Source organism: Dryobates pubescens, chromosome 18 (assembly GCF_014839835.1).
Source record: "Dryobates pubescens isolate bDryPub1 chromosome 18, bDryPub1.pri, whole genome shotgun sequence".
In the NCBI taxonomy this organism is placed as follows: domain Eukaryota; kingdom Metazoa; phylum Chordata; class Aves; order Piciformes; family Picidae; genus Dryobates; species Dryobates pubescens.
The window spans coordinates 12031123-12057946 of NC_071629.1; positions in this window are offsets into that span (position 1 = coordinate 12031123).

Below are 26824 nucleotides of genomic sequence, written 5' to 3' on the forward strand. Positions count from 1 at the left end.
ATAAATTATCCACAAAGAAAATGATATTCTATCTTAATGCCGCAGAACAAATTCTAGATCATATGCAATAAGCAACCACGCTGTTGAAAACTTATCTTTAGAGATGTAAAGTCCTCCTAAGCAGAAGTAATCTAACTGAAGCAAGACTGTGATGCCTCAAACAGCAAAAAGGTGATGCTGTGAACGTAACAGGAGATTAAGGGATACAAATGCTTACCCTCAACTCCTAAATTAGTGCCCTTAAGCAGAAGCACCCGATGATGACCAGTAGCACTACATGTCACATTTTCTTACATCGCAGAGGTACTAGATTTTGTGCTCTACCATCCAGAAAGTCCAGCTCCTCCTCCTTTTGCCATACTTAGGTCTGTCCCTCATCCCGCTCATTTAGGAGGATCTTTGTATTGCTCCTTTCAACCTCGACAAAAGACAGACTGCAACCCTTCACCGTGATGAGGCATAATTTGGTTAATCAGCAATTAAGCAAATTCAGAATCAAAAGATGAAAAACACACAACAGAAGGAAACCAAAAAAAGCTTGGAGCTTTCCAAATGGGGACTGGAAAAATAGCTCCGTTTGAGAGCCTGACCATGAAATTCCACAGGAATTTCTAAAGGTGGCTTACACACTGACACCGTTCCTGCATGCCAGGCTTTGACTCTCACAAAGCTGCAGCAGTGTATCATCCAATTCGATGATCCCTTAGACTATAAACTTCCCCATCACTGAGCATGAATTAATAATTTCTGAAGTGGAGGATTTTAGCTTAAACGTTGCAGCGCATTACGGTTAACATTATAGCCTCTGAAACTGCAAATTGTGTACTATTGTTCATGAGTTTCCTTCCTGCAGAGTTTTTGGAGGAAACAAGCATTCGTGAACAAAGCTTTGCTAATTAGCTCGGAGCCTGCCTGTCTGAAGGGGCCATCAGGAATGAAAAATGAGAAGCAATCAGTGAGAGACTTCAAAACACAAGAAACTGGCAAGAAGAGCACAGCAAACCAAGCCATAATTGTATTCTAAATATTGCATCAGCTCTGAAATTAAAAATATATAAATATGGGAAAAATCTCTTACAGATATTGAAAGCATAATTGGAAGGTATATACATCTGATTAACTAGCATATTCAGAAAAATAAACTTTGTATTTTGAACATGGTAATTTTCTCCTGTACCACTGAGTATGTAAATAGCTTTAATTTCAACATTTCATGTATAGTCAGGCTAGGAAACCACTGAGGGCATTGGTATCAGCAAAAACTCACCTGAAATTCCATCTTACCCATTTAAAATGTAGCTTATGCAAACTCTGTCATTGAGAATATCTTCTTACATGCATGAAAAAGTAACATTACACCAAGAGAGTTTGGTGCAGTGTTAAATGGAACATTTGAGAGGAAATGCAAAAAGATTTACCCTGGAAAAGCCACCCTACACCAACACAGTAGAAGATGTGATCCCAATGTTGCACTGAAATGCTCATGCATCTTCACACCGACTCCAACCTGATAAATTAAGAAAGGTATATCCACATCCCAGTTGCACAATCGGATTAATAATGACTAAAAGTGGAAGAACCTGCTGTATTTTGGGAATTAATCAATTAAGTGATTACAGACTTAAAGCACTGCAAAAGCAAAGCATGTAACAGTGATATCAGAATATCATACATCCCTAGCATTTGCGCAATCATTCAGCTAGATCTTGAATTCATATCTACATAAAGTATTAGGCTTATCCAGAAACTTTTTAGACCCATAGATTTTTTTTTCTGTGCTAAGTTTCTCAGTACAATTCAGAAACCAAAGTATCTCCATGAGAAGATGGAGTTTATGATCAAACTATTCCCAGAAGAGTTCACTTTTATCAGAGGCTCAGCAGTGGAAATTCAAGTATTTCCACTACATTTAGTTTTCCAAAAGGAATCTGATAGAGACAGGGTTCTTGACCGTGATGAATAAGACGACTAAAAACGGGGCTAGGCTTTGAGGGAGGAGGCTATTGCACTGTCTCTTATACTTTTGTAATGCCTATACTCATTTGATGTAAATAGGCCGTGTCAAACCAGACATCCCAAATACCAATGCTTTACATTTTGAAGTTCCAACGAAAGAGAAAGTAGATGTTAATAAAAAATTCCAGATTTGGATCCTTCAGTGAAGAATCACATGGTGGTTTTTGTTTTTCTCCCAGTATTTATTCAAAGCTTAATTGAGTCTTTAAACTGTCAAAGTTTGAGTGTGATTAATTGTTTTTCTGTGAAATTGTTGATAATTTTCTAGAAATTATCAAAGTCTATTGCATAAACTTCTTCATGGAGTTGGAAAATCCATATAATTAGCACGACAAAACATAAAATCTTTGAAATTCAAATGGTTTGGGGATAGCCAGGAAAGGGAAGTATTTAATATAATCCATACATCTACTTAACATAGAAAAGGGACAATAATGTAGAAACTACTACGAGAACGGAGGAATTCCCTCCCACCTCTGCCGCAAAACTATATGGAAGTAAGGAAATTCAGAGCAAACTGTGGCCTATAAAGTTTACACACCACATGCATTTTTTGTATTTACAACTGTCTGTCTTCTGTCATCTTTTATTTCAGAGTCATCATTGTGTCAGTTCTCCTGAAGGGCACAAACACTGGCATGCCCTTCCTATACTGCTGCCATAAAACAACAGTCTCCCAGCTCCAGGAACTGTTTTCAGAAATATCAAAAAATAAGATTTATGTACATGCACAAACACACAAACCCAGATGTGCATCTTGTATAAGCACATCAGATAATGGGTCATTAAGTTGTAGGGAAATGACATAAATCAAAGAAAGAAATAAAGCAGTCCTATATTATTTGCCTTGTTCACCGTAACAGTGAAAGATCATAAAATGCAGAATGATGAAACCTTTACTGACTTCAATCAACTACTCATGTGAATAATCAGTTACAATATCAGTAATTTTTAAGATGGGGCCAGTAAGAAACAATGCATATTCATCTGTGAAAACTATTTTTTTCCTTTGTAACAGTGATTCCCAATAATCAGTCAGAAATCCATGTAACCTGAAATGCTGCATTCTATTCCAGTCCTTAAAACTTGAATTCCAACAGAAATACAGCTTTCCCATTCAAAAATATCTATGTATAACAACAAACTCTGCATAGTGGCAATTGTATCTTGAATTGAAAGGTAGATGAATGTGCTTTTAAAATATTTTTACTAGATTGTAAGGAATTGTAGTTTTAAGGAAACCTTACCATGCAGAGATCTAGGACCAGCAGTTATTTAATAACTAGGTGCACTGTAATCTATGCATTGTTTGCTTTTATAAAATACTTTACAAGCTAAAATACATATTTTCCACACACAGAACTCTGTAATTGTAGGTGAGAGAAAGTGCAACATAAACACCAAACTTTTCAACAGGACAACTTCATTTTTAGTAAGAGGTGCTAGTAAGAATGCAAAGAATCAAAAGGGATGTAAAACTGTGACAGTAATTGTGTCAGCTGGCCAGCCTCTGAGGAACGCCCCACATTACATACATCACTCATCCTAGTTAAGACATTATCCTCACGAATACACATGTAACAATATTCACATCTTGTAGCTTACAACACTTAGAATCACAAAAAAAACTAACACAGTTCTCTAAAATTAATCTGAGCTTCCTCTTACATCTACAAAAATTCTTGTTACCAAATCAGCTCAAAGAGTTTATTTACAGAGTAAGCGGTACAACTCAGTGCCCTATTAAAGAAACTATTTGCAAGTTTTAGAGCAAATCTAACCACAACTTGACTAATTTGAACCAGAATGCACACTAAGATAAAATGGTTGACTTTTTAAGACCACATCTTAAATTGCAGTGAATGAACTATGCGTAGAATTTATAGGGCAAAAGAAGCCAACTTTAACTGAGCTGAGTTTCTGGACTCTGACAGCACATATTAATTAACAGTTAGCTTCATTTACAATACAGCAACCATTTTATCATGACATGAACTTAAGAAAAAAAAAAATTCATTCAGAATCCTCACTTTTCAGGGTATGAATAGACATTTTGCTGATGAATTTATGCCATTCTTTAAATAGGCAGATTATTTGATGGATTATTTTAGAGTGATCCACATCAGAAACAACACACCAGATTCAACAGACAGTTGTTCTATTTCATTGCAGAAACTCAAGGATTTCTAAAGGGTCTTTATTCCAACTGCTGAAGTGGAAGCCTTTATTGTTGTCCCACAGGACTCAAAATATCCTTGCATATTTATCAAGATATTAAGATACAAACAACCTCTAGCTTTTATGAAAAATTATATTGCTCATACTGGTATCAGTAGGACACTTCAAGATTTATTTTTATTTATCTTCAAAAGAACTTGTACAATTACAAAGGATACATATGGGAAATAATGATGGAATCTGCTGACAGTAACATTTTTACTAATTGCTTCAATCCACAGGAAATGGAAAAATATCCAAAAGTTGTTGGCTTTAATCCCCTTTTTACATTAGCATCTTGATAATTAGTTGTGAATAAACCTCTTATACATTTTGCTTGCATGATTCTCTGATATTCTGGCTGTAATACATAGTCACTTTCCGCTCCTCTTTTTTCCTCAGTGCATCAGTGTACCCAAATTTTTGTGTCCTTGTGCACCAAATTCTATTGGGTGGTAAGGCCCATTTGTCCAGCACAAGAGGGGAGGTAGCACTTCAACTTGTGTATGAAGTTCTTGCATATCTTCCCCTTTGGCTGTTTTCAAAATAAAGATCAGCATCCTTCTGAACATCTGACTAAAACCATTGTTTTCACAGAACTAGGTGTATTCTATTCTATTCCATTCTCATTACAGTATTTCCAATTATGAAGGGAAATGTGATTAAACAATTACACAAATATGAAATTTTGTGAATCATTAAAAAAAAAAAAAGAAAAATTAAACAAAACTCTCTCCATCAGCTCCAAAGATGCTCCCTAAAAACACCTATGCAACCTTAGGTGAAATTCATGGAACGTTTCTAAAAGCTCCCATATTTTCTGTTGAAAAGTTAGAAAACAATTAGGCAGTTGGTTGTTGGGGAATACATAGAATACATAGAATAAACCAGGTTGGAAGAGACCTTCAAGATCATCGTGTCCAACCCATCAACCAATCCAACCCACCTAATCAACTAAACCATGGCACCAAACACCCCATCAAGTCTCCTCCTGAACACCTCCAATTATGGTGACTCCACCACCTCCCCAGGCAGCCCATTCCAATGGGCAATCACTCTCTCTGTATAGAACTTCTTCCTAACATCCAACCTAAACATCCCCTGGCACAGCCTGAGACTTTGTCCTCGTGTTCTGGTACTGGCTGCCTGGGAGAAGAGACCAACATCCACCTGTCTACAACCTCCCTTCAGGTAGTTGTAGACAGCAATAAGGTCACCTCTGAGTCTCCTCTTCTCCAGGCTAAGCAACCCCAGCTCCCTCAGTCTCTCCTCATAGGGCTTGTGTTCCAAACCCCTCACCAACTTCATCGCCCTTCTCTGGACTCGTTCCAACAAGTCAACATCCTTCCTAAATTGAGGGGCCCAGAACTGGACACAGTACTGGAGGTGTGGCCCAAGCAGTGCACTGTACAGGGGCAGAATGACCTCCCTGCTCCTGCTGGCAACACTGTTCTTGATGCAGGCCAGGATGCCATTGGCCCTCTTGGCTACCTGGGCACACTGCAGGCTCATGTTCAGCCTACCATCGACCAGTAACCCCAGGTCCCTCGCTACCTGGCTGCTCTCCAGCCACTCTGACCCTAGCCTGTAGCTCTGGATGGGGTTGTTGTGGCCAATGTGCAGAACCCGGTACTTGGATGTGTTAAATGCAATCATGTTACTTATTTTTGAAACAATTCTGGCTTTCAGAGCATGCTTCACTTGGATCCAGGATTAGTAAAATTACAGTTATTAAAAACCAGTATTATTTCTTACTTGGTTTCTTACATGGGTGTCCTAAAATAGCACACAAAACTGTTAATACATTCATGCATAAGAGCCCTAATATTTCCTCTAAGGAATTTCAATTCTGATTTTAAGAAATTATGACAGACATTAAACATTATAAGATAAAATCCCATGGAGGACCCTTCATCCTTGTTTGTACTTCTGAGGCTAAAGTTATAATCACATAAATCATCTGTGATTGAACAACTTTTGTTTCTCTTGAGATGGGAAGAATATGCACATCCAAGCATTTGACTCTAATTTCCTCTATATTGATCATGTATAGCACAAATACTTGGCCAGAATGATTGAAATGGAAAGCTCTGTTAAGTAGGTTTTATTTTTAGGAATTGCACAAAAAAATTATATCCAAACTATGAAAACCAGATTGCACTCAGAATATTTCCCAGGAGATGCAGATTTATATGAGCCAAAGGAAGAGCAAAGGAGCTTTACTACCTTCAAGATGGCTATACCACCTGCATCCTTACTACATGCTGCAAGCACCTAATAGCAAGACTGGGGTGTTGAATGTTGTTATACCTTAACAGGAGCTGGGGGATTTGGAGCATACACACACGCAGTTGAACAGAACAGTTCATTTCATTTAAAATGCTTTGTTTCACTTAAACTGATTTGTTTCCTTCAGCTAAGACCCTGCCAATGAGATGAAGGGGCTGTTTCTCTTAAAACGCCTTCTGAATAATTTGGAACTCACAGAATTACTCAGGTTCCCCTGATATTTGACCTGTTGTATGAAGGTTGAATTTTAATATAAGAGTTATGTAAGCCACTAATTCCTGAGCTAGTATATCTACCTCTTTCAAAATATATCTTAGGACAGAGTTCTAATGGGAGTATGGGATGTTAAGTTTAACAAACCCCAACAGAGCTCTTACTAAGCTTAAAAGAGTTCTAGTCAGAAAACTTTTGCCTTATCAAGTTCAAGCAATAAAAATTCCATTTATAGATTAACATTCAATAAGTTACTGAAGAAGGAACTAAATACTGTAAATATAAGCAAACACCACTGCACAGAACTAGGTAGCTTGTGGTACAGGCAAGTTTCTCCCTGCTATCACCAGAGAGCACTAATCTGAGGAGATTTCTCTCTCCTCTGTGCCAGAAAATAGCTTCCATATCCACACATGGAAATTCACAAGAAGGTGAACTTCTAGGAAAGTTTTCCTGAAAGAAACATGCCTTTCACTGAGATATACACAAAACTATTTGCAGCCCAAAGCACAAGATTTGTTAGGCAGTAATGGTTTCTAAAATGTTAATAGCCCAATTAAATAAGAGGAAGGTAGAACACTTCCCCTCATATTTTCCACCTCTGTGATTGAGATATCCAGTATAGTGTGTATCAGTCTTTTCTCAAGTGCTTGAAAGGTTACTGTTACCATCATGCAATAAAACTGCCACATTATTAGGACATTAAGTCCCAATATGGTGATTTCCCTCACCAGCTCTGTTAGCAGCTCTGAACATTTCAAACTGTAACAATGTATATATGATGGTACGAAAAGAAAAAGGACTCACATAACATCTTTCACCTCCAAAGATCATCTTTACAGTAAAACTGGAAGTTTCTGTGGCAGAAAAAATAATAATCTTTTCCTTTAAAAAAGTTCTGGAGTACTCAGAAACAAGATCATCAATGTGAGTTACAATTGCTAGGGAAGACCTTTATCCCTACCAAAACATCACATTTACTCAAATTCAAATCCAGTTGAGTGAGTATATCCTAATTCTGTCTCAGGTTTCTGCTGCCACATAAGCCTAATGCACAGTTACACATCTGCTTTTGAAAATAGAATTAAAATGTTGTATCATCCTACTCCACAAATATAATTTGCCAAATTGTACCAACCTATTATCCTTTTCTAAAACTCTTCACTTTTTTAATCTTATGATAGTGTTCCACTCTTCACTTTCACTTCCCCAAAATCAAGTCTCCGAGCTACACTCATAGCAATGTAACCAGCAACAACTACCATGAAACCATCCTTGCTGGGGCCTACCAAGTGCAGATGTGAAACAAGACTTTATGAAGCTATAGATACTCCCTCTTTTTGAGCAAATAAAAGCATGAAAATAGGCCTTAGCCCAGCAGTTTATACATACATAGTAACCACAACTCTACCAACTTCTTTCAGGTAGTGCTGCAAGTACTGGTACTGTATAGTTACCTCCAAATACTCATTACTTGTGCTGGCCAGTTCTGACACAGGATAATTAACATTTAATTTGTTGATGTTTAAAATTTAACTTGTGTCAGTTTGATTATTAGACAAGAGTATTGCCCAGACAAAATTAATTCTGTTAAAATGTTTGCCCTTGAATTTTAAATAACTCAAAACTGCTGATCACTTGTCACATTAAAACAGTATTTTATAAACAACAACATTTTATATACACAACAGTCCTGCCAAATTTGTTATTTAAAGCATCAGCTCTTTTGAGTAACAGAGACCTCATGCTTAGGCTAACCTGAATTAAGGTCTAAGCCAAAACCACAATCATTTCATACAAACTAAGAATATAAAATGCATATAAATAAGAATGAAGAATACTTACTGTCCTTATGCTTCTCTGAAAGCTTAAATAACCAAGTTTATTCCCCAAGTTTAATAGAGCTGGGGTTTCTAAATCACCATTTCTTAGGTTTGACGCATCTCCCAGAGGGAAGGAGAAAAAAAGTTGTCTATTGCATTTCAGCAATGAGTTTGCTTTGCTGTCCAAAAGAGAGAGTTAATTTTCAAGCTCTGGAGTTTTCTAAGTTTCTTTGCATCAGTAAAAGTATTCAAGCACACTGAAGTCATCTAAATACAGGTGTTTATATCCGCTCTGGAAAAAAACTAAAGTAAACTGAAGTACATTTAAGTATGTATTGTATACCTGAGGATTTCGTAGTCTTTTTACTAAGCATTACAGATTGGCTGATATCCTGGCTGAAAAAGCTGACAAAATGCACACGTGTTTATTTATGTTTTAATAAACATGCATATTTAAAAAAAAAAATCATAGAAAAAGCAGAATGCCTCCTGAAAAGGTAGCACCTGATCCCACATCTAAAATATACCATCATTACAGATAAAACAGGTAAACATTTACTCACGACAGAAAGGAAGGTGAAATTTAGTTAAAGTACACATACATTTCAAGTCCTCATATACCTCTTTCAGCCAGCGAGGTCATCCATGGCTGAGGTTTCGCTCGGAAAGAGACAGAAATGGGAGACTAAGCACCCAAACCATTGCAAAAACATTCACTAGAAGGGGAAAACCAACCAAACAAAAAAACCCCCAACAACAACAAACCAAACAAAACCACCACCACAACAACAGCAACAGCAACAACTCCAAACAAAAGCAATGAGCAAACTAAACCTAGCAGCTGAAGGAAGATTCAACTAGGTCCACAAAAGGCTTAAAAAAACCCAAACCACCCACTCCCACACACCAAAGACAAATTGCCAAGTACTTTAACACAGCATAAAAACACCCCATAACTGCCCCATTGAACACTTCAGTATCCTCTCCTCAGTTCAGGTTTCAGGGATTAGCTGCTGGCTGTTATGCTGCAAACTCTGATCAAAGCCTCAGCATAGCTAGGACACTGACAATGCCTGATGTGATTTCTTTTCAATGCCATGTGATTTTTAAAAATATATTTTTAATAAAAGAAATTTCACAGTCCATATTTCCCTGACTGCCCACAGATAGATTTAGAGCAGCAATAAAAAAAATCCTCCCAAGTTGCCAAAAATATCAAAGGCAACACTGAAAAAGACAGGATTTTTTCCCCACTTTTTTTAGTGGGGAGTAAATCAGATCAGATTATTTTGTGAAACCTCTTATTTTTCCCTTTTCTTTGAGTTTAGAAGCATACCTACACTCAAAACTATGAATTTATACTCCCCCAAACCTTTTAAAAATTATTCAGATGCTTAATTTCAAAGGAAAATAAACTTTAAGTAGTTAAATGTATAAGCTACTCATAATAATTTAATTATTTTTCTATTGATCATTTTTATTGCTGCATTTTACACTTTGCCCGGTTATTTATTGGATACTGTAATGAAATTCCACTGCCTTATTGCATTATTTAGTAAACAAAGTAGCAAACTACAAAAGTACAGCAATAAAATTAAGGTGATTTAGCAGTAAGGCTGAATTTTAATTAAGTTATGGGAAGATGGTTTTGAAGATGCTGAAGCAAGACAGTTTACTCAACAAAAAGAGAAAAGGCAGTTCCTTTCTGCATGACAGAAATTAAGAAAGCATTCTAGTGATTTCTTCATCTAAAGCAAAAAAGAAAGGGAAGATAAAGGGAATCAAAAAAGCAGACAGTATTTTCCCTCAGCAGAATTATTATGGATTGCTGAATATTATAAGGCATTTTGGGGGAGGGGGAGGGAAGAAAGAAAATTAACACTCCAGCAGATTCCCTTGCCATCAGCATTTCTTTCAGTCTTTATTCCCAAGAGAGACATTCACAAAACCCACAAGTGATGATGATGATGAAAAATCCCTGAAACCCAAAATACATAATCCCTATGTGGTCTAAAAATATTAATGCATGCATAACATTTATGCAGCTTTCCACTTATGTGCAGGTGAGCAGATTCTTTCAGCCTCACATTCCCTTTTATACTATGCTGCATATCTGTAATATTAATACTGCAGTTACCAGACAGATTAACTGGATTTCCCCTTACTTGGCAAAATGGCACTACCACAGTACTCTGAGTTGTGATGTTTTCCTGAGCTCTGCCTCAGTTCCAGTGGCCTGTTTCTGCACGAGACAGTTCTCATGGTTTTTTATTGGAACCTACTGCTGCCAGCTAAAGAATGGGGTCATCCCCAGGGCACAAATTGCCTTTCTCAAACTCCATAAAAGTCAGTAGGTGTTTCCTGGAAAGCTCTTTCTGTATTCTACCTAATTAATATTTCCATTTCTTCTCTTTAATTAAGATCTCAACAGTTTTATTTCCTTGCAACATATGTTGAGGGTTTCAGCTCACTTTGGAATGTCTGAGCAAGCTGGAGAACAGACCAAGCAGACATAGTAGGTTCCTTCCCTATAAGAAAGAGTCAAATCCCAGAAGAGAAGCCCATGACAATACAAGGCAGGTGCACAGTCTGCACAGTCAGGTGTCCCTGTGCAAGAGCATGTAAGTGTCTGTAATATACTGTGCTACTCCTGGCTAAATATATTTAGTATTCTAGCATGCAGCTGGCATATACTAAGAAAAAAACCTGAAATTCTGACAGATATGAACTAAGTTCTGATTAACGAAAATTCAACTTTTCAACCAGCCTTAGGATATCCCTGTTCTAAAAACAGTGTCCACTGGTAGGGCAAATTTCATGAAAACTCAAAAATATTAGGTGGTTGGAAGGGTTTAATACTTATTTTCTTAGTCAAGTTTTATTCTCTCTCCAGCCTCTTCCATTATTGAAACAAATGTTCCAGTTTATTTCAGCTGTGGAATAAATCCCTGGGTTTTTTTGAACCTAATTTACCTTCATTCTAGATAATGTGAATGAGATTATTTTGGTTATTAGTATCACCCTTTAGCTCTCTGAAGGTAGAAGCAAAAATTTAAATATGATGTTACAGAAAGACCATATTCTCCTGACTACACCAAAATAACCCCACTGAATAGGAAGACCAAAGGCTTTTTCTTTCTAATGCAATGACACTGTGTAGCTTTTATTCTGTTACTGAAGGAACTTAAAGGGAAACCAAAATATAGCATGCTCCATAGTCCCAGACACAACATACTCTCCTCTTCTAAAAAAGCATGCACCCCTTGCAATAGGGTGTACAGGGAGCAAGTGTCATTTTTAGACCTAGATCCTTTCACCTTGGGACTAGTCCTCAGGTATGCTAACTTACATAATTCATGAATCTACGTGTGAGATGAAGGACAGCAGCAGTGGGAACCAATAGCACACAAACTGAAATGACAAAGTGACAGTGATGACTGGGATGACAAATGACAACATTCATATTAATAAGTGCCAGATGACATTCAATCACTGTCCAGTCTGGCTACAGTGAAAGACAATACAATGTTTAAGCACAGCAGTAGAAAAGAGATGACAGTTTTTTAACATCTTCCACCACTTAAAAAGTCAGCAGGGAAGGGACAAGGTTACACACATCTGTAAAGAGCTCTTGCTGGAGTTCAGCAATACAGAAATTACTCAGAAAATCTCTATGCAGTATTTTTTAATTGACCTAGTTAACTTTATTTTCTTTCTTTTTTTTTTTTTCTTTTTTCTTTTTTTATGCATACAGTGGAAGTTCTCACTTCACATACAAAAGGGATGAAAAAGAAATTGGTTCTTCCCCTGAAACGAGGCCATGGGAAATCTCTAGATGTTCTGGATCACTCTTTCACACAACCTTTTGCAGATTGGATCCATATATTTGTGGATCAAATTGCTCAGCTGGTCCCACTCTGGCTGCAGATTGTGGGTTTCACAACAGGAACATTCAAACCCTTGCTGCTCCTAGCTACCTCCCACTGCCCTGGTTCATCCTCCAGGGGGCTACAGCATTTATTTGAGCCTCTATGCCTGCAAAAGCAAGGCAGATTCCTGCCTCTTTTTCAAAGGGGTGGCACACTGACATATTGATCTACTAGGCATAAACTTGGGGTTTATTTTCAAAGAGAGATTATTTCCAATGAAAGACAAATAAATGTAAAACTATATGCAACCTCAACAATATATACCTAGTTCAGTAACACCAAGGATCTGAAATTTGCCACAAACATCAATAAAATCAAACACATGCAGGTGCTGTGGTTAAGTTCCACTGAGATTATACACACAAACAAACATTTTTCTCCAGTTAGCCACAGTTTTTCAGTAATTCTAAACCTTTGCTATATTCTGGTAGCATATAGAGTATCATCAAGCAGTTTTTGCATATGGTCACAGAAGCCAAATATTTAGTGTTACTTGCCTTAGCAAAAGATGTGTTACATATAGCACCTTTTGTGCATGGATAAATATTATATATACATTAGCTGGGAAATATCAAGAGGTAAGTGCCATAATTTTGCAAAGTAGAAAGGAAACATATGAAAGCAGCTTGCATTAACAAAGCAATAAAAGCTTTACATTTTTTTCCAGTAAAAGCCAGAAAATTATTGTTGGTAGTGACAGATTTTCTATTGTAGAAGATAGGAAATCAAAATAAAATCTTGACTAACAGAATAAACAACAATGTTCTGGAACTGCTGATGTAGTTTACTGCAGTTATTTTCCCAAGCAAATTATAATTTAGGAATTCTGAGGCACATATGCCCCAAAATATTAAAGGAACATATATTTCCGAGAGATGGAGCACTCTGTTTTATCATGTTCCCCTGCAACATTGCTCACAGGACATCAACAGAATAGCCACTTTCAGAAAGATGCTAGGGAAAGAAACACAACAGAACAAAACCAATGAATCCAAACCCAATCCACAAACCAGTAAGTTGCAATTGTTTTAAAAGTCCATGAATAATCAGGTATCTGAAGTGAATAAGGCCTGAAAGGGATTGTAATAAATGTTTTGTCTATTTCCTCACCAACGCCTTCCCCTCTCTTTTTTGAAAGACCAATCTGACATCACGAACAAAAGAATGACAGGACTCTGGCTAAACAAAGCATTTACCTCATATCTTCACTGAAGTACAGAAAGCATTTTCCATGCAGTATGTGGCAGTTTTGAGTCTTGAGAAATGCTTTGGACCTACCCTTGAATATGCTGTGGTCTCTCCATGCCCAGAACTTTGCAAAGAGAGATAAATCCCCCTAACAACTGAGTGAAACACAGGACATTTGGCAGCATAGGCAGAAGGTTCCCATACAACACAGCAAAACACCTCACAAAGACTTCAGAAAAGAGTGTCCAATTGTCTATCTTTGGCCAAGTGGCCAATGTGCTTGGATGCTGCACTGCACAGGACTGCTTTGCAGGTACCCCTCGTACAATGCTGGCTAAATGCAGCTCTCACTCTACTGAAGAAGGTTTCTCTGTTCAGCTGTATTTGGACTCTTTACTATAATGCACTGGCTTTACAGAACAAGAAAATCCATGAGATATGCTGTCTTTTGATAAAGCTTTTTCCACCAAAATCTACATGAAAAGATCCAGTCTAATGCCACCTAATTCCTTGCTAGCAGAAGAGAGTCCTCTAGGTACTTCAAGAGCTCTTTTAAAACAACAAAGATGTATATGCATCCATGAAACATTGATGAATCAAGTCCTGCTGTGTCTTAGTAAACATGTAATTTAGATTTAGAGTAATGTTTTCTGAATATTCAATAAGCAGTTGATTGTGGAAAGCATTTACTGCTTAATAGCCATATTAAAGTAAAATATACTTGGCAGAAAATTTCTTATTAAAAAAAAAACGTCTCATGATGTATTAAAAAGTATAAGGATGTAGTATCTTCCTGACTATATTGGAGTCCTCTTCCTTAAGAAATGAATCATGAATCCTTCAGTGCAGTTATTCACTCCTTTTTCTTTTGTAGTACACCAAAACATGTTGCACTGAGTAAAAGACCAAAATCAACAGACTTATGAAATTATCAAAACAGCATTTGAATTCAGCAGAAACACAGAGGTCTAAATTTGACATTAATTTATCATCTTGCTATCATATAGTTTCAAACTTTCTCTTCCTAGGCAAAAAAACCCAAACAAACTTATCTTTGCTACAGAGATATATCAGCAGTCAGACTTTACCAGATCTTTGCCAGACTTTACAGATCTTTCAGCAGTCATGAGCCTTCCTGGCTGCACAGATGAGGAGCTTCTTTCAAAATCACTGCTTTTCCTATGACAGAAATTGTTCCTTTCTGCTACCACTTTCCAATACAGCTGTTTTTTCTCTATTGTTTATTCCAATCTGTATGTCCCATTCTTCTCTACCCACTGCTCTATTTTGCTCAGGCTGCTGTCTCCCAGAGCAGCTGTTTAGTCAGCTAGGACACGGACAAGACACAGGAGACATGGAAAGATACAGGCTTCTTTTCTACAGGCTGTAGTACACTGCAAGAAAAACTCAGTCAGCTTCAGATGAGTGCAAAATCAATGTTAGTTCTCCAAACTACAAAAGCCTTCCTCGAGGCTACCAGCTCAGCTGCTCTTCAGCCAAGCTCTAACTACCTCCCCAAGCTTACCTGCAGGCATTCCTCACCTCTTCAGGAAGAGAAATCAAAAGAAATTGCTCTTTCTTAAAAAAAAAAAATAAAAAAGGTAGCAGAATAAAGATATTCATCCTACATTTCCTAAACTGTTAGAGCACAGCTTAGCTTTCAGACCCTATAAATTCCGATTATTCCCGAAACTATTTTATTCCAGTAAGCTATGTTCCTGGGAAAATGCTCTTGCAAAATAATGTTAACTATACATGTTGTCCACATATTTGGGATAAGGGGAATTATCCACCACCTACCAAAGTTTCCAGTCTCTATGTGGCATGAAAGCTACAAGTGTCAGGCTCTAGGCAGCTAGTGCTATTGTAAGGGGGAGGAGTGTGGATATATATCTATAGTCAAAACAAACAATCCTACAACAGTAACTCATAAACATGCTGACACTGATTTGATGAAATATACAGAACACATTGAATAGAACATATATATATAACAAAGAAATGAAATACATGAAAATAATATATAGAAAAGAGTCAGATGTAGAGCTGCTCTGTAGTCAGAGTACTAATACTTGCATAAAGAAAGAAACCTGTCATAGGAAGAAAGGTGAATACTAATATACTAATTAAATATTTATGTATTATATATATAATGCTATTTGCAGTGGGAAAGAGGGTTCAGTGTTAATCTGAAATATAAGTCATTTGTACAACATGTTTTCATGTTACACGACCACAGAATGTGCCAATACTGATTTCAACATAGAGGGCAGAAATAACTACTGATTCCAAACACTCTGGACCTTCTTTTTCATCATTTGTGTGTATTTCCCACCAAGGAAAGCAAAGCAAATGGAGTGCCTTAGCAATTAGCAAACATCATTAAAAATATTATATAGAAATTATTGAAGCCTTTTACATTCTCAGTGACTCCAGGGTTTTAATATAGTAGAAAATATTTCAAGTCTGAATGTAATCAGATTATACCAATATGCTGAAACAGGGAGCATAATATGGTTTGTAACAACATCAAAATAGGGACTTTGAAAAAAAAAAAAAATCCCAAACAGGAAGAATATGTTGAATCACAAAACAGAGAAAAAATATTTAGTGTCTATACAGGGAAATTACAAATGAAGCAGACCACAGCCAAGTATTACGACTAAATGAATGAAATGGGAACAAAAGCACCAGCTTACTCTATGTAACAGTCTAACATTTTATGGAGATTTTCTATCCAAAAGTCAAAAACTTAGAACTGACAAAGAATGTGCTGGAGCGTGTCCAGAGAAGGGCCACGAGGATGATCAGAGGGCTGGAGCACCTCTCCTATGAAGACAGACTGAAAGAGTTGGGGATATTCAGTTTGGAGAAAAGAAGGCTCTGAGACCTTATTGTGGCCATCCAGTATCTGAAGGGGGCCAACAAGAAAGGTTGTGAGGGATGTTTTAGACTGCCAGGTAGTGATAGGACTAGAGGGAATGGAGCAAAACTAGAAATGGGTAGATTGAGATTGGATGTTAGGAGGGTGGTGAGATATTGGAACATGTTGCCCAAGAAGATGGTGGAAGCCCCATCCCTGGAGGTTTTTAGGGCCAGGCTGGATGTGGCTCTGGGAAACGTGATCTAGTAGGAGGTGTCCCTGTCCATGGCAGGGTTGAAAGTAGATGATCCTTGAGGTCCCTTCCAACCCTAACAATTCTATGATTCCATAAAATACTGAACACACATTGACAATATCTACATGGACACACTAACCATTCAACTTGAAAAAATTCCTTCATCTATTTTTGATCAAAACCCATAAGATCTTGTTTCATTTAAAGAATTGCTTCTGAAACATGACCATGACCACCAGTACCTGGGAATCTTAAAAGTCCTAACACACTATGTAATGATTCATAAACTTACAAAGCAGCCAAGTCTGTATGTTGAGTAAAGCCAGCCCATTGCATGCTCAGCCACATCAAAACTACATGCATATAAACAATTTCATCCACTCTGCCTCTGTCACCTCAATGATCTTTCTCACCTGCGTTGTTTTCTTCAGGGCTACAATGCAGAGGTGTTCATGATCCAGAAGTGAAACTTTGTTCCAGAAAATCTTAGCGATCCACCAATTTGTCAACCTCTTACCAGGTTTACATCACTCAACAATTCTTTTTCTTCTGGCTACCAGTGGAGAATGCTAATGACCTGCACCGGTGTGTTAATTCATCGTGCAGTGGCATATAAAACCAGAGAGAAGATAGAAGCCTGTTGTCTTCACAAATTTCAGGAGTGCTACTCATGCTCTTTATGCACTGTCATATTAGAACATTTCCAGGAAGCCCCCAAAATACAGTAAAATAATAACCTAATACATGCAATGAGGAACACGTGAAGGAAAGAAAAAGATATATAAAGATAAATAAAGCCAAAAAATTGTCACGTCTCAGTGTTTGGAATGGTTAGGAAAGCCGATGAGGCAGAACAGCCATGGAAATAATTTTCCTTTTTTTTTTTTTGGCAAAAGCAGTGCAGACAGGAATTTTATACCTAACTGATGAGTCCAGTGTGATACTAAATCCAGCCTGTTAGCACTAGAAAATAGCTTTTCACGTTGATGGGATGAATGTATGATAAGCTGCATGGGATGGCTGCAAATTCAGCATGACTTGAAAACTGAAAACTAGTTTGAGATGTACAGCACATCTCTCTAGACCCAGCCACAATACTCCTGTGAGACACTCAGTGATGGTTAAGCATGAATACAAACCACATAAGGAAGACCAACTTCCTACAGGAAAATATCTATTTTCATGCTTCACCTCAGTGTGCAGGGAAAGTATGCAAAGTCTGTCTTGACATTTTATATGAGTTTTCCTTTCAAATACCACTGTTCACTGAAAACAGAGATCATTACCTATTAACACTGAAAAGCTTGCAGAAAATAGAAATACAAACTTTCTTGCTCTCTCTCCTCCACAGTTATCAGACTACTTATTTACTCTTACTGACCTCTTTGATTAAAGCCTCAAGTTCTATTATTAGGCTGATATCACACTGAAATTATTATAAATGTTTTCCTCTCAAAGGGGATATGATCAACCAAGAAGATGATTATCAGCACAACTACTTTATTTAGGTCCTAATCACTTGACTGCAAGAGTGCATCATGTGTTTGTATGGGTAAGTGCTGTCACTTCAATCTGCAACTGGTTTTATAGAAAAAATTGTAGGTGCCAGATTGCAGTCTAGGAGTTTAAAAGCAGAAATTCCAACAAACCAATCAAATGAACAATTATTTGAAAATAATTGTACAAAAAAACCCCAAACAAAACAAAACACAAACTGTGAGGGATTGTCACTGTGAACGCACTAGTAGTCTTTGCTGGAGCTGTTCAAAGACATGCTAACATTTAACATCATTTATCATTTATTTAATTAACATCAGTACTTAAATGGAGTCTATAAGAAAGACAGGGACAATCTTTTTAGTATTCCTGTTGTGAAATGACAAGGGGTGTCAGTTTTGGCACTAAATGAGGGGAGATTTAGATTAGATCTAAGGAAAATAATTTTTATAGTCAGGGTTGTAAAACAGTAGCACAGGTTGCCCAGAGAGGTAGTAGATGCTTCATCCCTAGAAACATTCAAGGCCAGATTATTTGGTGCTCTGAGACATGAAAATCTAGTTGAAGATGTCCCTTATGACTGCAAGGGCAAAGGTCTTTTCCAACCCAAGATTCTATAATTCTATTTCTGAAACTCAAAAAAAGGACTTGCAGTAGGTGAAACTGGGTTTGCTTCCAGCCACTGGAGAGTTGGCATGGTTGGTTTGAATCTGTTACAGGCCCTCAGTAGTGGGGATTTGGGCAGACGACAGATAGTGCAGATACTGTAAGTGGAGCAAAACAAAGTTCATGTCTAAGAGTGACTAAATTTTATCCAAATTCCAACAGCATCCAGGAAAGTTTCTAAAGTCTAAAAATCAGAGAGTTTTAAATTCATTATGTGTTTAAATAGATTAAACAATAACCATTTGCTTTCAGTCAATTCAATTTAGATAAGAGATTGTGGGGGTAGGGAGATAGTTGATATTCTTTACTTTGCACACACCATTTCTCAGCACTAGCACTGCCGAGAAGTATGCAAGACTTGCAGCGCTAATACAGGTTCTGAACCTTATGACAAAAAGCAAGACAGTCCTGACAATGCACTGCAAAACAAAGATGCTCCTAAAGACTGTTTTATTCTATTCTCTCCACACACCCCCCACGCCCCTCCTCCCTGACATTGCCAGTGGCTATCAATTAAGTAAATTATATTTGATCCAAAGCAGGGGGACCACTACCTTTCCTTTTCTACATTAAGAATCTGTAACTAATATGCCAAATTCATGACTCAGGAAGATCACTTGCAAAACTGTTTCTGTATCAGTATGCTCTGTACGCTTTTTACTCACATGACTTAATTCATTTTTTTTTTTATCCATTCATTTTTGGGAATTTAAAATGGCTTTTCTACTGATCAGTAACTTCATTCTACCAAAAGGTGAACCTGAAAACTTCTCAAATATGCACCTACCACTAGAGATAAATGCACAAACAGATGAAGAAAACAGAACTCATTCCACAACTCACTCATCATTCCTCCTTTCTACTCTGTGATCCAAAACCTGCATTGTCAGTACCATTTTAAAATGGTTTTTCCCCCTTGATAATGAGCTACTCATTCAGGCTCTAATTTCTTCACATGTTCTCTATAAGACTAATTCTTCAGCCAAGAAACACCATTTTGCAGAATTTCAGACAAGAATTTAGGTATGGGTAACAAGAGGTTAGAATTTCTAGTTAATTGGAATACATCAGATTTTGCTGATATAAATTCATTTCACAATAAATTACATTTACCATTTTGTGGAAAAGGAGACCTTGGTTATCAGCCTCCCCTTCTGGAGGTAAAAATATGACAGTCATGCAGTCTCATTTCTCATGCCTACTTTGATTTGCTGGCTTGGCTGTTCTTAAGAGACCTTCACAATGACTGGAGTTTGTACAGACATGTAAAGACTGGCTAACTGGTAATTGCTTGGAACAAAACGGGCTGCGGGGTATGCACATGAGCCTCTTCTATTGAATACCTGGCAGGGGGTTAACAACAAGCAGCAAAACAAGATGACACAGCTACAGAGAAATTAGCTTTTACAGCTAGCCTTCCTTAGAAAAAAACAAGATGTTCATATCCTGTGCCTCTTCCAAACTATGTGCTTCTCCTAGGAAAGATACCATGAATGTTCCCTGCTGCTCAACTATTTCATTCATTCTATTATTTGTTTTTTAACTAGCATTGGTCTAAGAAAAATAACAACCCTTTAATCAGTAGATGGAAACAGTGAGTGCATTCTGTTCAGTGCTGGACTGTAGTCTGAATGTAACTGTTGAGTGATATTTTAACAGCAGTGTTACTTTGCAGATAAACTGTATCTTTGTACTGTTCCATCTTTCTCAGATAATACTGCTGTTGCCGTCCAAAACATAGCCTACAGTAATTAAAGCTACAGGTCATCTTTTATGATTTACAGGGGGGGAAGGAAAAAAAAAAAAGGAAGGGAAGGAAGGGAAGGAAGGGAAGGAAGGGAAGGAAGGGAAGGAAGGGAAGGAAGGGAAGGAAGGGAAGGAAGGGAAGGAAGGGAAGGAAGGGAAGGAAGGGAAGGAAGGGAAGGAAGGGAAGGAAGGGAAGGAAGGGAAGGAAGGGAAGGAAGGGAAGGAAGGGAAGGAAGGGAAGGAAGGGAAGGAAGGGAAGGAAGGGAAGGAAGGGAAGGAAGGGAAGGAAGGGAAGGAAGGGAAGAACCACCACCAAAAAACCACCACCACCACAACAACAAAAGAACAACCAACCAAAATAAAAACCCTGACAAACCAAGCCAAACCCCACACACACAAAAACCCCAAACCAACCAACCAACCAACCAACCAACCAACCAACCAACCAACCAACCAACCAACCACAAAACCCAACCCTGTCAAAATGAACAAATTGCAATTAAACCCTGGGATGATACATGGCAAAGTTCTTTATGGCTTAGTCATTTTTTGATGAAAATCTAAATTGAGCTATCTATAGCAAATGGTTCACTGCCACTGATTTCTTAACAATTATAAGTTTTCTGAGGTTTTGTTTATCCTGAAAGCATGAAATCCTACACTTTCTCCCAGGAAGTTGTTGAATTATTTGTACAATTACAAATCCTTGCACTTGCAGTGGACAGTGACAGATAAGAGAAAGCAAGAGAAAAAGAAAGTTGTGTGTTTTGCAAAACAAGGGAAAAAAGAGATCAAATTGAGAACATGAAACCCAAAGCAGGGAAGATGTCTGCCAAAGGCTAATTTGCAGACCTTCAGGTGAGCAAAAGAGAGAGCCCAGGTTCCTGAACTCCAGTTTAGCATTTCATGTTGTCACTCACACTATATAAAAATGAATAATTTAATGTCTTTAGCTACTAAAGGTATTAAAGCCATTAAAGAATGAGACCTTTCCTTTTATTTACTAAAAAGCTATGTTTAGAGGGTATACATCCAAGATCAAACAATAACAAATGGAGCTAAGAAATAGCAAGACCATTATTTTTAAGACCGAACCAGGATCTGTTTGTGACTCTGTACTGAGTGCTGCTTGACCCCCACAGACATTACTCAGCATCTCTGTCTCATTTTTCTCATCTGTAAATTGCATTTTTAACTTCTAAAGCCAAATATGTCCCAGGATTCTCCTTTCACCATTTACATAAATAAGCCAAAGAAGATGCTTTTTTAGTACATGAATAATCACTGGCTGTTGCTTTCAGGAGGAGTCTAGGCAGTGCAATCACAGAACACCTGCATCTGCTGACAACAACAGCTGTATTGAGGACTGAATAAAAAAAAATAAATCTTTTTTCATTATAATGTGCTATAGTTTTGAAAAAACTTTTTTTCTTCAACTGATTGGAAAATCATTCCCACTCCCTTGTGTAAATCATTACAAGTTAAATGTATTTAGTAATAGCTTGTTGGACACAGCTGAAAGAAAAATCACATCTGAGGCTGAACAAAGTATCATTTTATGAGAAGATGTGACTTTCACTTGATGAGCTATATGCAAAGTAGTCATACGGGAATCCTCTCCACACTGTTTTGGGATTAATGCTGCTTCTCTAGAATTTTAAAAATGACTTTACATCTGCTTGATATCTTTTACAGACAGTCCCCCTCAGCTGACTATGATTCACCGCTGAATATGCCAGCAGCCATTAGCCAATTGCACACAGTTCAAGCCTTCTTGTATATCCTTGACTTGCATTATTTATTCTTGCTGCACTTCTAATGTGACCTGCAGACCACACTAATACTTAGCTCCTAAATCACAGCCTAATTTTTTCAGAAATGCTGAGCTTTACAACTCCAGGGGAAATCTTCCACTACTTTAACATTAGATTGTCAGCCTCTTACATTACCATGCAGTTACTGCAGATGTACTTTCAACAGAGCAATACATAAAGGCTCTGATTTAAAATACCCTTTAAGTACATGATGCTAAGCAGGTACAGGATTCTCCTTAAGTCTTCAGCTGAGATGTAAGCTCATGATTAAATACTCTGATAAAGAAGACAAACAGGCCTATATTATTATTACTATTGTTCACAACCCTGTAAATAAGACCTACATAATTACTCTAGAGCGCTTTGTATTAGGACTAAAGAAACACTAACATTTTCTCTATTCTTTCAGTTATCAGTATGTCTTCATTCATCAATACAAAGCAGGGTAAATATTTTATCCTTATGGTATATTTTACAGTAGTCCAATTTTTCAAAGTATTTATATGAAGTAGTAAAATATATTTCTAATACTAAATGTACTGTAGCAGTATAATGGTTGGGTGGTAGATGAAATCTTAATGTAATACTGTATGTGTAACCAAAAATGTAATAAACCTGGAGTACAAAACCTAATTGAAGGTATGTATGTATTATCTGTGTTTGCATATATATATGTGTGTATATATATATTATTTACACAATCCCTTAAATATTAATTAAAATTACTAGTAATGATTCTGATAAGATATGTTTTGAAATTATCTACTTTATAGCAAAACTAGCATGCTTCTTCACAGGGATATTTTTTTGACATATTGTGGCTAACTCTAAAATCTCTTTTCGGCATTATGACTGAGTGACAGCATTTCCTGGAGCAATTCCTGACAGAAAACTGTGAAAATGGGTATCAAAATACAAAGTTTAGAACACAAAACACAGCCTCTAAACAATTGATTAGAAGATTTTTAAGTCTCAAAGCTGAAGGGTGTAAAATTATCACACAGAATGTTGGGATATGAATTTTAAAAGCAAAGGAAAACCAAACTGAAACCCAACCAATCAAATGAAATAAAACCAAAACCAATCAAACAAAAAATAACAAATGTCATTGAAAACATCTTAGTTTCACTAATTAAATTAGCAGTACTGAGGAAAATCTGGTAGGTCAGACACCAAGTGATTTCTGCTTTCACATGTTTGGAATCACACATTAATATTTGTCTCAAACAGTGCAGTGTAATTCTTTCCTTTGTTTTTATCTTCTCCATACCCCACGTTTTGGCATGACAAGTTCAGCCAGCAATGGCATTACAGCTCGTCAAGTAGCACACATCTGATTTGTGAGAGATGTGTAATGGACATATCAATAACACTGTCAGTTGAGGGGAAAAAAGGAATATAGAAATGAAAAAAACAGTTCAATTTACCAAAATTTCAATTTGATGTTGTAAGTAGCCAAGTTGACCAGTTTACCAGATAAGCTGGAAACTTTCTTCCTTTAATTTTCCATGTCTAATTTTCAAGTTACAGTGAAATCATGCATAACAGTGATAATTAACAACCCATTGATGATTTTTTACAGAAAACAATTGATTGTATTGGCTATTTCTGTGCCTGCTTGACAAAGAACATGACTTTTATAGATTCTCCTAGGAAGCTTGTTTTCAATATATGACACTTTTAACTTCATATACATATATAATTCCAGGTTTTGGTGTCTTTTCTGTCAACTAAAGTGATGACCATTTTATCTATTCAACACAATCTCTGCCTCCCTGCAGTGGTCCCCACCCCAATCTGCTGGATTTTGCAGGTGTATAACAGTATATTAAACTTTCCTGTCCCAGGAGTCCCAGATTCTAACCTAAGAGCTGCTCACTTCCTAAATAAACCCAGTGATTTATAACTGATGTAAAAGCAAGCTACTTATCCCTTTTCTTAACTGCATAAGGCTTGTATGACTTAGCAATAAGCTTCCATCTTTGGCCCTAGCAATACAAATCCTTCACCCCCAGGCAAGCCCAGAACCCAACACTTACCCAGACTATACCATAACTCACTGTTAACAATATTCTCCCTCACTGAAAACCAGTAAATCTTTCTGAGCTGTGAGATTACCTGAGATTAAATCTAATCCTAGCCTGCTCTGAAGCTACTGATAAACTCTTCTTCCCCGCTGGCATTTCTCTCCAGCAAGACTTCTAGAATCTCAGAGAAACATTCTGGAATTTATAATCAGAACATATTCAGCATTTTACAGCACTGACAGTAGCCCACCACTTAAATCAACTCAAGGCACCCTACAAAAGAATAAATGTAAATCATACACTAAGAGCATCAGCTCCTCCCTCCACCTCCAGAACTTTCTGGTCAGGCCCTGCAGTCCTTGGCAACAGCGTCAGATTCATTCCTGCTGGACTTGAACTAAATTCTAGGACATGTAGTTCTTTGCTCCAAAATTCTAATCTGAGTTCACACCAAGGTAATGGATTCCAGCCACAAGGCATTATTCCAAGCTTGTAGACCTTGCAGGATGGAGGTGGTGGAGGCCCCATCCCTGGAGACATTCAAGGTCAAGCTTGATGGGGCTCTGAGCAACCTGATCTAGTTAGAAATGTCCCTGCGCAGTACAAAGGGGTTGGACTACATGATCTTTGGAGGTCCCTTCCAACCCCATGGATTCTGTGATTCTCTGATAAAACTTTTGCCCTGCAATTAAAGCCCTAATTCTGGAGAGCCCTTTTGGTCACCAGAACTACTTAAGAAACACTAGTAAGGTCAGCTCCAGTTTTGACCTTAACCCTGAGGTCTGTCACCATTATGATACGTCCTTCCATTTTTCCACCCAAACCCCAATGTCACTGCGAATATTTCTCCCAATGCCGGATGACAAGAGTCTATTAATCTCTAATGTAACCAGCTGTAAATCCAGCTGACTCACACACTACAAGCTTTAATCCAAAAATTATCCTGAAGAATCCTAAATTTTACTTAACCTTAGGGATTTTTACCCAAACAGGAACCATAAGTTTTTAATTAGAGGGATTACTTGATCTTTCCTCTGAAAAGATTCCAGAAGGTATTCTTAGGACTAACCCTTGATATGAGTCTCAGGAAAGAAACAGCAGAAGATGTTGATTTATTACTTGATCTTGCAAGGCTGCTAGACTAACATGGACTGTGTGGCAGCAGAAGAAAAAAAAAAGTTATTGTTATTTCTCAGAAGGCTGAGGAATGCTTATGGCTAAAGTTTGTAATAGGCCTGAATTCACTAAGGAGGACAAACATTTATTGCTGTATCTCACAAGGCAATCGGAGTTAGAATGAATGCTGGTGCAAGGTGAGCCATTCAGTTTAGGCTTAGCTTCAAGTAGACATATATCCAGTAGAGCATGGTTATATCTAGAATTAGAGGTGATTGGGGAAACAGAGGTTGAGGATCTCAATTTACTGCATGCTTCTACACTTGTAAATCTTCTGAAATCCAGGAATAAACTTAGCTGTTTGAACAATTTTTTCTCAAATACCAGCCCCTATTTCATCATTAACTTTAAATCTACCCTAAAAGTAAATTTTCTGTTTCTGACTCTCACCATAAGCCTTTCATTCCTACCTGAACCATCTCTTTAACATTAAATCCTACAAAATCCAGAAACAAATGTATCTATCACTCCTCTGTAGTCTTCAACCCTGATCTTCAACTCATGCCTGACCTTGATGTTAACTTCATAGCAAAAAGATCTCACACACTCTGGAGCTAAGCCAAACCCAATTATCCTACCATACACCAATTCTTATAACCTTGAGGACCTGTGTAATTCAGAAATCAAACTCTTCAGCCATTTCCCCATATTGCTATTTTTATAGGGTTTGCAGCAATCTGGACAGATCTAGCTAAAAGCCCTCTCTTTTCTAAAACAGACATAAGTGTACATAAAGTTGGAATGGTTCAACTTTTAGCATATTTTTTTCTAATGGCATATTTAAAGTAATTAATAGAGTAGAGCATTCATTTGCTAGCTTGTAGTGTTTGTATCTGAGGAGGCAATGAGGACATTTGAACTTCAAATGTTCTGATAAGACATTTGTGGAGTCACTCAGTGTTAAAGTTAGGGTTTTTAAGAGGCTTCCAAGATAAAGTTCTTATAATGATGCATATGGCTCCATGGTGTTATTAATATCCATGTAATGTGAATTAGTGCTAACAGAGTAAGGTTTCCTAAATATTTATTATCAGATAAGTGAGCATGTAATTGGAAGATATTAAGGGATGAAAACATACATTCAAGAGAGCTAGTCTGAAAGAT